General features: G+C 47.0%; 1 long non-coding RNA gene across 2 annotated transcripts; it reads left to right on the top strand.

Annotated features, from left to right (window-relative positions):
- Positions 1–8,513: 8,513 nt before the first annotated feature.
- On the top strand, positions 8,514–9,615 carry LOC116463288 (uncharacterized). 2 transcript variants are annotated; one of them, XR_009212015.1, is made up of 2 exons: positions 8,514–8,774; positions 9,452–9,615. It is a non-coding gene; the product is annotated as an uncharacterized LOC116463288 (long non-coding RNA). The 2 variants fall into 2 exon arrangements; XR_004246642.2 differs by having other exon boundaries at positions 9,424–9,615.
- Positions 9,616–11,831: the final 2,216 nt, after the last annotated feature.

Here is an 11,831-nt window from a genome sequence, read left to right as displayed (position 1 = left end):
TAGTGGTTGATCCAGAGAAGCAAATGTGTGGATCTTGATAAAGGGCTGATTTCACGTGCCTGTAGTAATGTGGCATTTTGACAGTGTAGCTAATCCATGAATATTAAAAATAAAGTATGTTTGATCAATGAAGTATTTGTTTGCAGCAGAATAGTCCTGGGTTCAGCCCAACCAACTCTCACGGCTTAATTACTGTCATCAGATTGGTTTCCAGAAGAATAAGGGTATTTTGACACGCATTGATCTGGCATTGTGGTCACAGGCATTCAGAGATGAGTAGCCGCCTGTCACCTTTCTAGTCTGTATCGGCAACACGTCAGAACCATCGATGTGAAACCACCTCACATTGATAAGCTGGTGAGCTAAAAATGCCCATGATGGCATGATTGATCATTGCATATTAACTAAGGTTATTAAAACAGGGAAATATGAGGATTTTACTGCCTCCTCACAGCACTCAATTTAACAATCCATCTTCATTTCCCTTGTGTTTCTTCTTCTAGGCCTGTTTTTTTTTTTTCTTATCCTCAATTAATTACAGTCAGTTAGATGATGAACACAATGAGTTTCATGGTGTACCTGAAGAGACCTGCTCTTGGGGAGACTGTCTCAATGCAAAAATGTATCAGGTTAGTTCCAGAAGATTTAGTTTCTGCTGGCAGGAACCTGGGAGCTTGGAAGAAGGAGCCAAGAGCTATCACAAGCATGTCCCCGAGGCATTCAAACAGGAGACAAAGAGCCCTGCCCTAGCTCACTCTGCGTTGCTGGTTTCTGAGCACAGGTATCCTTCGTGTCCTTGGACTGGACAACACGGAAGGGAGCGGGGCTGGGTCCCACTTGGTTTTAGCAAGGAAGGTCATATAGTAAGTAGGTTGCCTGTTTCTACACATTTCTCTCAGTTTGTGGGATGGAGTTTTCTGGGCCCTGGAGGAAGGACAAGAAGTCAAACTCAAAACTGCTGAGTAAGTGGAGGGTGAGAGGGGCCTGAGTTCCATGACATCGGTGGCCCCAAATTATTTCGACTTGGTCTGTGTTTCCTTGGTTATGTTTCCTCTGATGTAGCGTCATCCTCTATTCTAGGAATATTCCCTTGAAACATAATAAGGAAACTCCACTGAAGCCTCCCATCAGATTCATTGTTTCTTTCAATACACTTTTATTGGGCCCCTACTGTCTGCACAGAGCTGCAGGAGGGGCTGTGGACATACGGAGGGACCCCAGGGACCTGTTCCCCAGACACAGCAGCGGATATGGGAACAGGCCCTGGAAGAAGACTCTCTGACCTTGAACGTGAGTTGCTCATTTCACAGCTCAGATATGGTTTGGCAGTGTCCCCACCAAGATCTCATCTTGAATTGTATGCATAATCACCACGTGTCATCGGAGGTGCCAGGTGGGAGGTAATGAAATCATGGGGCTGGGTTTTTCTCATGTTGTTCTCATGATAGTGGATAAGTCTCATGAGATCTGACGGTTTTATAAATGGGAGTTCCCCTCCACACGCTCTCTCTTGCCTGCCGCCATGTAAGACATGACTTTGCCCCTCCTTTGCCTTCCACCATGATTGTGAGGCCTCCCCAGCCATGTGGAACTGTGGGTCCATTAAACCTCTTTTTCTTTACAAATTACCCAGTCTCAAGTATTTCTTCACAGCCATGTGAAAATGGACTGATACAGCCCCCGAGCCTCAGTTTCCTTCTCTGTAAAGTGGAGGTAGGGATAGTGCATGTTATCATGGTTGTGCAGATTTAATGAGATCGTCCTGCATATGAAAAGCCCAGTATAGCACCTTACCCCTGGTGGCTGCTCAATAAAGATCGTCAGCGAAAGTTAATTAGGAAAGACAAGCCCCATCCCAGTGACAACAGTGCAAAGCAGGAAGGGGTTAGAGCCACAAACAGAGCACTGGTAATGGATCCGCAGTTCCCAAAGTGTGACCCACAACAGCTGCGTCACAAGGGAATGTGTTAGAAATGCAAATTCTCAGGCCCCACCTGAACTTGCTGACTCAGAGGCTCTGGTTGGGGGTAGCAGGGGCAGCTCTGTATGCACTGTCCTGCAGGGTATTCTGATACTGGTTCAAGCCTGGCAGCTGCTGTGATAACCTCCTACAGCTGGAGACTGGAAGGAGAGAGTGCCCGCTGCTGGGGGACCCTACAAGGTTCCCTGAAGGAGGTTGCAAGGGGACAAAGTGAGAGGGGGCTTGGCAGTTCAGAGAGAGAGAAACAAATATGTAACCATTAGGTTTGTCGCCGAGTTTCCAACGTTTTCGCATCGAAGTTGTTGGGTGTCAGGACTTTCCCTGAGCCCTTCTCATCCCACCAGGCTGTGCAATGGTGCTGAGCACTGTGAGGTCCTCTGGGGCAGCCACACTTGTCTGTCTTTCCTGTAGTGCTGGGAACTCATGGGGGCCAGGGTCAGAGACTGTAGCAGCTCTGTGACAAATCTGCTGAATTTAGCAGCCAGGGCAGCACAAATATATTATCTTACAGTTCTGTAGGTCAGAAGACAGACATGTGTCTCCCTGGGCCCAAATCAGTGTGTCTTCAGGGCAGCCTTCTTTCTGGAAGCTCAAGGAGAGAACCCATTTCCTCGCCTTCTGCAGCTTCCAGAGCCCCCTTCCTCCACCTTCAAAGCCAGCACTGCACCTCTCAGTGCTGTTCCCACAGTTCCATCCCCCTGGCACCCTCTGACCCTGCCTCTCTTCTGCCTCCTGCCTATGAGAACCATGGAGATCATGGTGGGCCCACCTGGGTAACCGAGTATAACCTCCATCTCCAGGTCAGCTGCTTAGCAAGCTTCATTCCATGTGCAGCCTGAATTCTCCTTTGTCACGTAAGGCAGCACACTCAATCCACAAGTTCCAGTGATTAGGACATGGACATCTTTGAGGTGCATCATTCTGTCCACACAGGGCCCATGTTCCTCTCCATCTGTTAGCCTGGTGCCCCAATGGTGTAGGGTGGTGACTAAGAGTGAGCATTTGTGAGTCAGATCCATCTGAGTTCAGTTTGCGATCCCCTGCTTTTCCTTGTGTGGCCTTAGGCAAGTTTCTACACTTCTCGGAGACTCTGTGGTCTCATCTGCAAACCGGCAATGACAGTAGAACCTACAGCACAGGGACATTATGCCAAAATCTTGCAATGCCCTTGTCACTGTGTTATTGTGACCATTGGAAGGAAAATTAGAGCTCGCCTGCTCTGACCCCACCTCCTATACCCACCATCTCCCTGTCACCTCTGGCAGATGGTACAGTGGGGCAGACTGTCTCCTGGCCAGCAGTTTCTCCCCACCCTCTGGCCACACCGCCCATGCTGCTTGAGAAGACAGCCTGGTGCCATGCTAAGCCACATGGAGTGGCTGTAACTGACCACACACTGAGTCCCAGGATGGGCCATGATGGACTGGAGCCAATCAGTGGATCCCAGACCTCTGACCAAAACCATGTGTCCTGGATGGGATCCTGTCCACCCAGCCATGGAAGCACAGGTCTGGAGCCCACACACCATGTCTCCAGAGCCTGAGTTGGCCACAGACACAATGGAGAAACTTCGGGTGAAGCTGATGTTGAAAAAGGCGGGGGAGAGAGTCAACAGGAGCTCAACCATGTCTTCAAAGACCGTTGTTCAAGCTTCTAGATCCAGCCTTGCCTGAAGGCAGCACTACCTGGGGATATTTATGTAGACGACCCAGTGACCGTGGATTCTCTTTCACTTGCTGCACAAGGAGTCTGGTCTTTCAGTTCTATTCAATCATCTCCCAAAATAGCACATCTCCTATGGACAAGATTGAAGGGGATACCTTCTAGTCAAGGAAGGCTGCATCCATGTGGCTGCAAGTCATTTCCTAAAACTTCGTTCTTCTAAAGCAAAACAAAACAAAGCAAAAACCCAGCTCATTTGTTTCACAGGAACTTACTAAGTGCCCTCCTCTTTTGTTCTGAAGCCTTCAAATATTTTTAAATCATTGTCCTTTCTCTTGGCCTCCTCTCTTCTGTCTTCATATGACCAGTTTCTTTACTCAGACCCCACATAACTTGGCTTGTAGATTTCCCATCACCACAGTTAGACTCCTCCTCCAAATGCCACTTTTCCAATCTCCTTTTAAAACTGTGAAGTCCCCAGTAACATTGGCTGGCACATAAACCCACTCTGGATGTGGCCAGATGCAGCTGATTCTAGTGACATGTTGTGTCTGTTGATGTCTGACTGCATCTTAACGTGAAGCAATGGTTCACGCTGACGGGATATCCGAGTGGGAAGGCACCTCAAGAGGGCTCTGCACTTGTGATTTTGCATGACATATACTTGCTACTGACGGCTCTTGACGCCATTGGGAACCACCAGCGGGAACAGACACGCAGTTATGCAACCACATCCTTTTTGTCCAGTGCTCCTGGCCAGCCTCAGACAGTGACCCAGCCCTGAGTTGTCAGAGTGGATGGTCATCAAGGTGTCAGCTTGGATTTCTCAAAGCAAGGCTGATATGGTTAGGCTTTGTGTCCCTACCCAAATTCCATCTTGAATTATAATCCCCACAATCCTCACCTGTCAAGGGCAGGACCCAATGGGAGGTGACTGGATCATGGGGGAAGCTTCCCCCATACTGTTCTCATGATAGTGAGTGAGTTTTCAAGAGATCTGATGGTTTTATAAGGAGCTCTTTTCCCTTCACTCATACACACTTCTCTTGCCTGCTGCCATGTAAGACATGCCTCTTCCCCTTCCGACAAGATTGTAAGTTTCCTGAGGCAACCCCAATGCTGTGGAACTGTTAGTCTTTTCTTTATAAATGACCCAGTCTTGGGTATGTCTTTATAGCAGTGTGAAAATGGACTAATACAAAGGCCATCTCACCACCCCTTGCTTGCATGGGCCATTGATTTGGACTTACCATCAGGGCCCAGCGACCCTGGCTGGGCATCCCTTGGACCACTCCTCACACTGCCCAGGCTGGACAGGACACAACCCTGGAAAGGCCTGGCTCCCTCTCCACACAGCTGCTAGGCTTATGAGCTCTGAAAAGTATAGGCCTCCAAGAGCCTCCATTCGGCCCTCAATAATGAGATGGGGAGAAGAGCCATCTCTCAGCCCACAGCTGAAAGGAAGTGGGCTTCATATTCATTTGCACAGCTCCTCTCAAGCAGGCCATTCCTCTCAACCTGGCCCCTTCTTTTTTCAAGTAGCAAGGAAAAAGGCTGAGAGAGCCAGGAGATGGAGGCTTTTAGTAGATCTTTAAAAGGGGCAATTTTGTTTCATTTATCTGAAAATCACACCGTGCATGGTGAAGGGGGAAGAAGGAGAAGGGGAGGAGAAGGAGGACTCGTGGAGGATGGCTGGCACCCGGGAAAGAAGATCCCCTCACCCTCTGGCTCCATGAGTGGGTTCCAGGACATTCTGAAGGAGGTGACTCTCCGTGACTCGAGCTGAGCCTGCTCATCACAGTGTCTGGTGTGCATGATGTTTCTCTTATTTGCTAGGTTCAAAACTTTGTGCCCACAGCTTCTTTGCTGGTTCTTTCACATGTCTGCCCAGGGCCCAGCACCTGCCATATCTGGAGTGCTTTCTGACCCCCACATTCCTGTCACCTCATTCAGTTCTCTGCTCACTCATCACCTCCCCATTAAGCCCTTTCCCCAGCCCCCCTGCCTAGCCCCATCCAGCCTTCCTCACCCATAGTGAGCTCTGCCTGCGCTGGCTCTTTGTATAGACTGGCTCCTCTCCTGGGCGGCCGGAGCAGTCTGGTTCAAGGTGTAAGACCCTCCTCTGCTCTGTAACTGCTGTTGTTGAGGGGCCTAACTCAAACCCCGGTACAAAACAACCAGGACATTCAGCCACACACATGAGGCTATGCCCTGCACAGCAACCCGTGTGTAGAAGTCTCCTGGAGCTTTCGTAACCAATGACCACATGGGGAAGTATATCCCCCTCCCCGTTCTGGAGGCTAGAAGTCTGAAATCAAGGAATCAGCAGGGCCATCCTCCCCACAGAGGTTCTGTGGGAGGACCCTTCCTGGCCTCTTCTAGCACCAGTGGCTCTTGGTGTTCCTTGGCTTGGACACATCACTCCAATCTCTGCCTCCATTTCACGTGGTTTTTTCCTCTTCCTTCCCTGTCTCTGCTCTGTGTGTCTATTTTTATTTTTTTATTTTTTTGAGACAGGGTTCTGCTCTGTCACCAAAGCTGGAGTGCAATCCAGCTCATTGCAGCCTCAAACTCCCGGGTGCAATCATGGCTCACTGCAGCCTCAAACTCCCAGGCTCAGGTGATCCTCCTACCTCAGCCTCCCAAACAGCTGGGACTACAGACGCATGCCACCATGCCCAGTTAATTTTTTTTCTTTTAAAGATGGGGTCTCGCTATATTGCCCCAGCTAATCTCGAGCTCTAGGGCTTAAGAAATCTTCCTGCCTTAGCCTTCCAATATGCTGGGATTAAAGGTGTGAGCCACTGTGCCCTATCTAAAAGGATACTCGTCATTGGATTTAGGGTCCACCTGGAGGATCCAGGATGATTTCATATCAAGATCCTTAACTTAATCACCTCTGCAAAAACTCTTTTTTCCAAACAAGGTCACATTTACAAGTTCTTGGTATTAGCACACATATCTTTCTGGGGATCACCATATACTTATAAATGATAAAATTGTGGACATTGTATAAACACCGATGGCATGCCAGTCAAAGTGTTACATACTTCACTTGTGTTTGCTCATTTGATCTGATAGTCCCTATGCCATATCTCCCCCCGCTCCCAACAGGGAGTTGCACTGGACTTCCAACAAGGAAGAGAGGTGGCCTTATCCCCATTTCACAGATAAGGAAACTGAACATCAAGGAAGGTACAACCAGCAGGTGGCAAATACCAGAACTCAGATGCATGTCTTGCAGGCTTCCAAGGCTGTGCTCCCACATACCCCGCAGCAACTGCCTTGCAGATGAAGGGGCTGGGGCTCAAAGGCTTGCCCAAGGTCCCATGGCTGAGAAGTGATGAACAGAGCTGAAATTCCACTGCTTCCCATTCCAGGCTCTTGCTGCTATAAGATGCCTCTTCTTCAGGGTCCAAAGCAGTTGGAGCAGCCTCTGGTCAGATGGCACCATGTGCTGGGTTACAATGCTGAAAATCTTCCCTCCCTTTTTCCCAGGGCCACTTGCCTCATCCCACTGAAGTAGCGCTTGGATAAGTAGCTTTTTCAGGCCAATGGAACATAAGCAGAGACAACATGCCAATCCTGAGCCAAGCCTAAGGGCATCTGGTGCTTCCTCATGGCCTGCTGAGTTCCTACTGTTACCACAAGACACCATGCCCTGGGGAGCCACTAATTCAAGGATAATGGGAGGCTCAAGGAGCAGAACTCAACTCAAATCACAGCCTGGAGCCTGGAACCTAGAGCCAGGAGCTGGGCGTCCAGAGTCCAGCCTAGCCCAGCCATGGTGCCATGCAACTCTCTTACTGGCTCATAAGTGAGAAATGCCTGTTGTTTTCAGTCTCTGGGTTATGGAAAGATTTGTTACTCAGCATTATTACAGCATTGCTAACTGATACAGATGGGTCTAAACTTGGATGGATGGTTAACAAATATGGAATATATCTTTAGAATAATGGATTATTCTCTGATTCAGAAAGAATGTACAACATAAAATCCAAAATAGATGGCCCCATGCTAACTGAAACCAGTATTCAAGCTAGCTCTTTATAATTTAAAAGGAAATTGGAATTTGAGATGGGACAGGCGTTTTTCATTTGAGGTATTTTGAGTGGAAGCATCAAGATCTCCAAAAACGTACTTCTCACTTTTTAAAGCTTTTGTTTACACCTAACACTAAACTGTTGCTAGATTGAAACATCAATTGACAACCTGGTCCAGTCAATGAAGAATGTTCAACTTACATGTAAATACATGTACAAACATGGTTCTTCTATTCAGTCAGTCTCAATTGAAAACTTTCTTCTCAAAATTCACTCTAATATGGGGATTGTGTTTATTTATGGGTGACAGCTAATTTGCTTTGTTCCTTAATAAAATAATTAAAATATTTTGCTCTCTGAGTTGTATTTTTTCAGGGTAATCGTTTCATTAAAAGTCATTTAATATCCTTCTGTTCTGTTATCTGCTACATTTCAACTTTTGTGTTTTCTCTGCTCTCCTTGTCTTCTGTCATATTTCTCATTAAATTTCCCCTTTTTGTTCTTTTGTTATGATGGCTTATTTTCTGCCCTAAAACAGGCTTTGAACTTAAAAACCTGAAAAGCATTTTATTTGGAATAAAAGAATCCACAGTGTCACACATTTGTCAGCCAATGTGTTCCTTCCTATGCTTTGTTTTAATTTTTCAGAGTGATTGTTTATGAACGAGGCCTTTGGTTTCTTGGAGGCTCATTTGGTCTTTCTACCCATTCTTCACAGAAAATGATAATCCTCTGATAACATAATCATCACCATAGCAACCGGAGGCGATGTCACAAACAGGATTATGACTTAAGAGCCCAGATTTGCATCTCACACCCACTACTTACGCGCCAGGCACCTCTCTGGATGCCACTCCACAGCCTCGTGTGTTAAGAGGCACACAAGAGCCGCCTGATTGGCTCCCAAGCTGAGAACCAGGAGCTGGGAGAAATCATAGTGAAATCTGAACCCGATGTAGCCCCGTCAGCATCACACACACACTCAGAGCAAAATGGCCTGCTCTTCAATGTAGTTTAGTTTAGTTCAATTGTCCTGCCCACCCCCTCCTGACCCTCCTGCCGCTGAGGGGTGGTGTTTGAAAGCACAGGTGAGTGCTTCATAGGCGCTGGGTGCGTGATCTAATTCTGGGTTCCTCAATCTATTAACAGCTTGGGAAGAACAGATCAGGGGACTGATGCTCACCTGGGTTTGGATTCCTCCTTTAGCCTTTGACAAGTTACTTAACTGAGTAAATCCTCAATTTCCACCATAATGAAGGAAAGATAGTGTGTGACTATTATGTTTTTATTCTGGATTGAACTACTCAGTGTATTCACAAGGCCAGTGAAGGCAGCACAGGAAAGTTAGTGTGGGCTGGTGCTGTGCTCATCAAGTCCACAGACACCTTAGGGGTTGTCAGGGTATTATCTGGGTCTTCCAGGTATCCCAGTGGTTTGGTTGGCGATTGCTCACCCATTTCACAGATGGCAAAACTGAGGCTTACGGAGTTTCCCGTGATGCTCCAGTTCACAGAGCTAAAAGGAGTAGAGTGATGGCTCAGACGCGGGCCTCCCAGCTCAAGTTCTGTGCTCTGGACAGAAAGTCTGGGTGACCCTGAAGGACGGGGCAGCTGTGCAGGGACAGGATAGGCCCATCCTGGAAGGCTCATTGGCTGAGGGAAAGAGGGTACAGGGCAAATAATTCCCTTTCATCCATCCATCCCCACTATTGCTCCGAAACTTCCCCTCCACCTCCAGCTTCTTTCTTCTCTTCTCCTTGGGACAGCAACGGCACAGAGAGTGGGCCGCCATCTCTTACTGCCCACTCAACCATTGCTGGATACTGACTCTTTCAGCTCTACATAGAATTCAAGAACTATATTTGGATCTGCTTCAGAACAGTAATCCCCACAGCCTTAAAACATGCAAAATAAAAATAAATTAATCATCCATCAGCATTTTATGGTACATTTATAATTTTATTTAAATGTTTAATATCATAAAACAAGCTTGGCTCATGGAGAAAACTGTTGATTTCATGAGAAGAAATTGCTCTCTTTTAAATGAAAGTAAATACTCTTTAGGGCATCCCTAGAGAGGAAATGAAGGAAGCTGTTCCCAAGTTGGCCAAATCTGGCAATTATTCTTTCAAAGGCAGCAATGTGTCACAGCAAAATGTGACAATTCCCTCAAGTGACCAGTGGGACTGATTTATGAGCAAAAGCAAAGACATTGTTCCCCCAAACGACTTTTGAGTTACTAATTCCCTGAGAGGGAAGATCATGGAAGGAGGGGGACCCAGGAAGCTCAGGGGTCCAGACCAGCTCTGAAAAGGACCTGTCTGTCACCTTTCCTCAGGGTTCTGTTATTTTGAATGGCAGATCACCATCACCTTCAAGCTCTGGCCTTGTTCTCTGATTGGTCATTCTTAGAGAGAGATAGGCTGCCCATTAAGACCCATTGTTCTGACTCTGAAATGAAGGAAAATGAAGCAATTAACATTTTGGCAGTGGGCAGAATTAATCATGCTTGACCATTTTTATTTAAGTTCTCCCCCAAAATGCAGCACCAAAAGGCAATTATTAGTTCACACAAAGAGGCATCTCTGAACAGCAAACACTCAATTATTTCAAAGTTTACTGTTGAGAAAACTGCAAAAGAAAATATGCATTCAACAGACACATTCTGAAAGGTCTTATAAAAATGAGGCTATTTTCACAGTTTCTAAGGCATATCCTATAATTTTGTTTTTTAATCATTGCAACCTACTGGATTCAATATTGGATTCTTATTTCTACCTCTCCAAACCCTCATCATAGTCTTCTGGCCATTCAGCAAAATACATTACTTTGCAAAGCTGAATGTAAGCATAGACATCATACATTCAGCTTTGCAATGTCTTACCTCCACTGTCACAAAATTAGGTAGCACCTCAGATCAGGTTAAGGAGAAATGACACATGAGATCTGTAGACTGTCTTCCTCTTTCCCATGACCATAGTGGTCAAGTGGTTGCACTGATTACCTGATTAATGGCCTCCTTGTATTCCTGTCACACTGACTCTGGGCTTGCTCAGCCAGGGGACTTTCTTCGGCCAATGGATGTCAGCAAATGAGACCCAAGCCAAGTTCTGAAAAGATATTCACTCTTTTTGACCTCTGCCACCACCAAGAGAACATATTCAGGGTTGCTTGACAGAAAAATAATCTAAAAGATTTCTAGAGGAGAATGGACTGGCCTCCAGAGCCACCCTGGACCAGCAGCCCCCCAACAAGCATGCAGCTGATTGCAGCACAGCGAGCCACCCCAGTAGAGAGGCAGCTGAGCCTGGCTCAGATAAGCAGAACTGCCCAGCCAATCCAAAACTCAAAGAAAAATAGTGAATGGTAGTTCTTTCAAGCCATTCAGTGTTGGGATAATTTGTTATGTGGCACCACTGAGGCAATAGGTAGCTGATACAAACCTAACCCCAGCTGCCATTCATTAAGCACATGTTATGTGTCAGGGATGGTGCTTTGTAAAGTTGACACTTTACAGACTCAACTCTGATCTGCCCAGTGATGCCACCATTCAGGTGTCATTATTCTCATTTATATAGATAAGGACACATGCCTTACACAGTAGAGTTTAGTAAGCATGTGAGAAGCTATGTTTGGACCCACAGCAGTCTCCTCTTCCCTCAAGTCACCTGCCTCCACCGTGACAGTCTGCCCTGAATCCCTGGCTCTGGTGCCCCGCCCTGAGCATAAACAGGTCATCGTGTGAATACCAACAACCTCATGTTGACCAGGAAGGACTAAGCCATGCCTCTGAACTGTTGACACGTCATGTGACCTGTCCTGGAAATGCTCTATGGGCATGAGCAAAGCCCACCTTGAATGTCTAAAAATAACCATGGGCCAGGAGTTCCTATCTGCAGCCACTCATCAGCATTTTATCCTCCCGGCTCACACACTCATCACACTGTAAAATGGGATTGCTCCAAACAAACCCATACAAGCAGATGCCCAGCCCACCACTCACGCCCAATGATGGGGGAAGCGAAGGTCACTCTCCCACAGCAGGCCTCCCCCTGAGATCACCCTCTTCTGGCATAAATAGAGTGTACCTGTGATGGACCAAATTCATCCAACTCTCGTTCTGAATGTCCTCCTAGCAGAAGCTGG

The sequence above is a fragment of the Hylobates moloch genome, unplaced genomic scaffold (assembly GCF_009828535.3).
Source record: "Hylobates moloch isolate HMO894 unplaced genomic scaffold, HMol_V3 SCAFFOLD_32, whole genome shotgun sequence".
Lineage (NCBI taxonomy): Eukaryota > Metazoa > Chordata > Mammalia > Primates > Hylobatidae > Hylobates > Hylobates moloch.
This window is presented reverse-complemented; position numbering and strand designations above follow the sequence as displayed.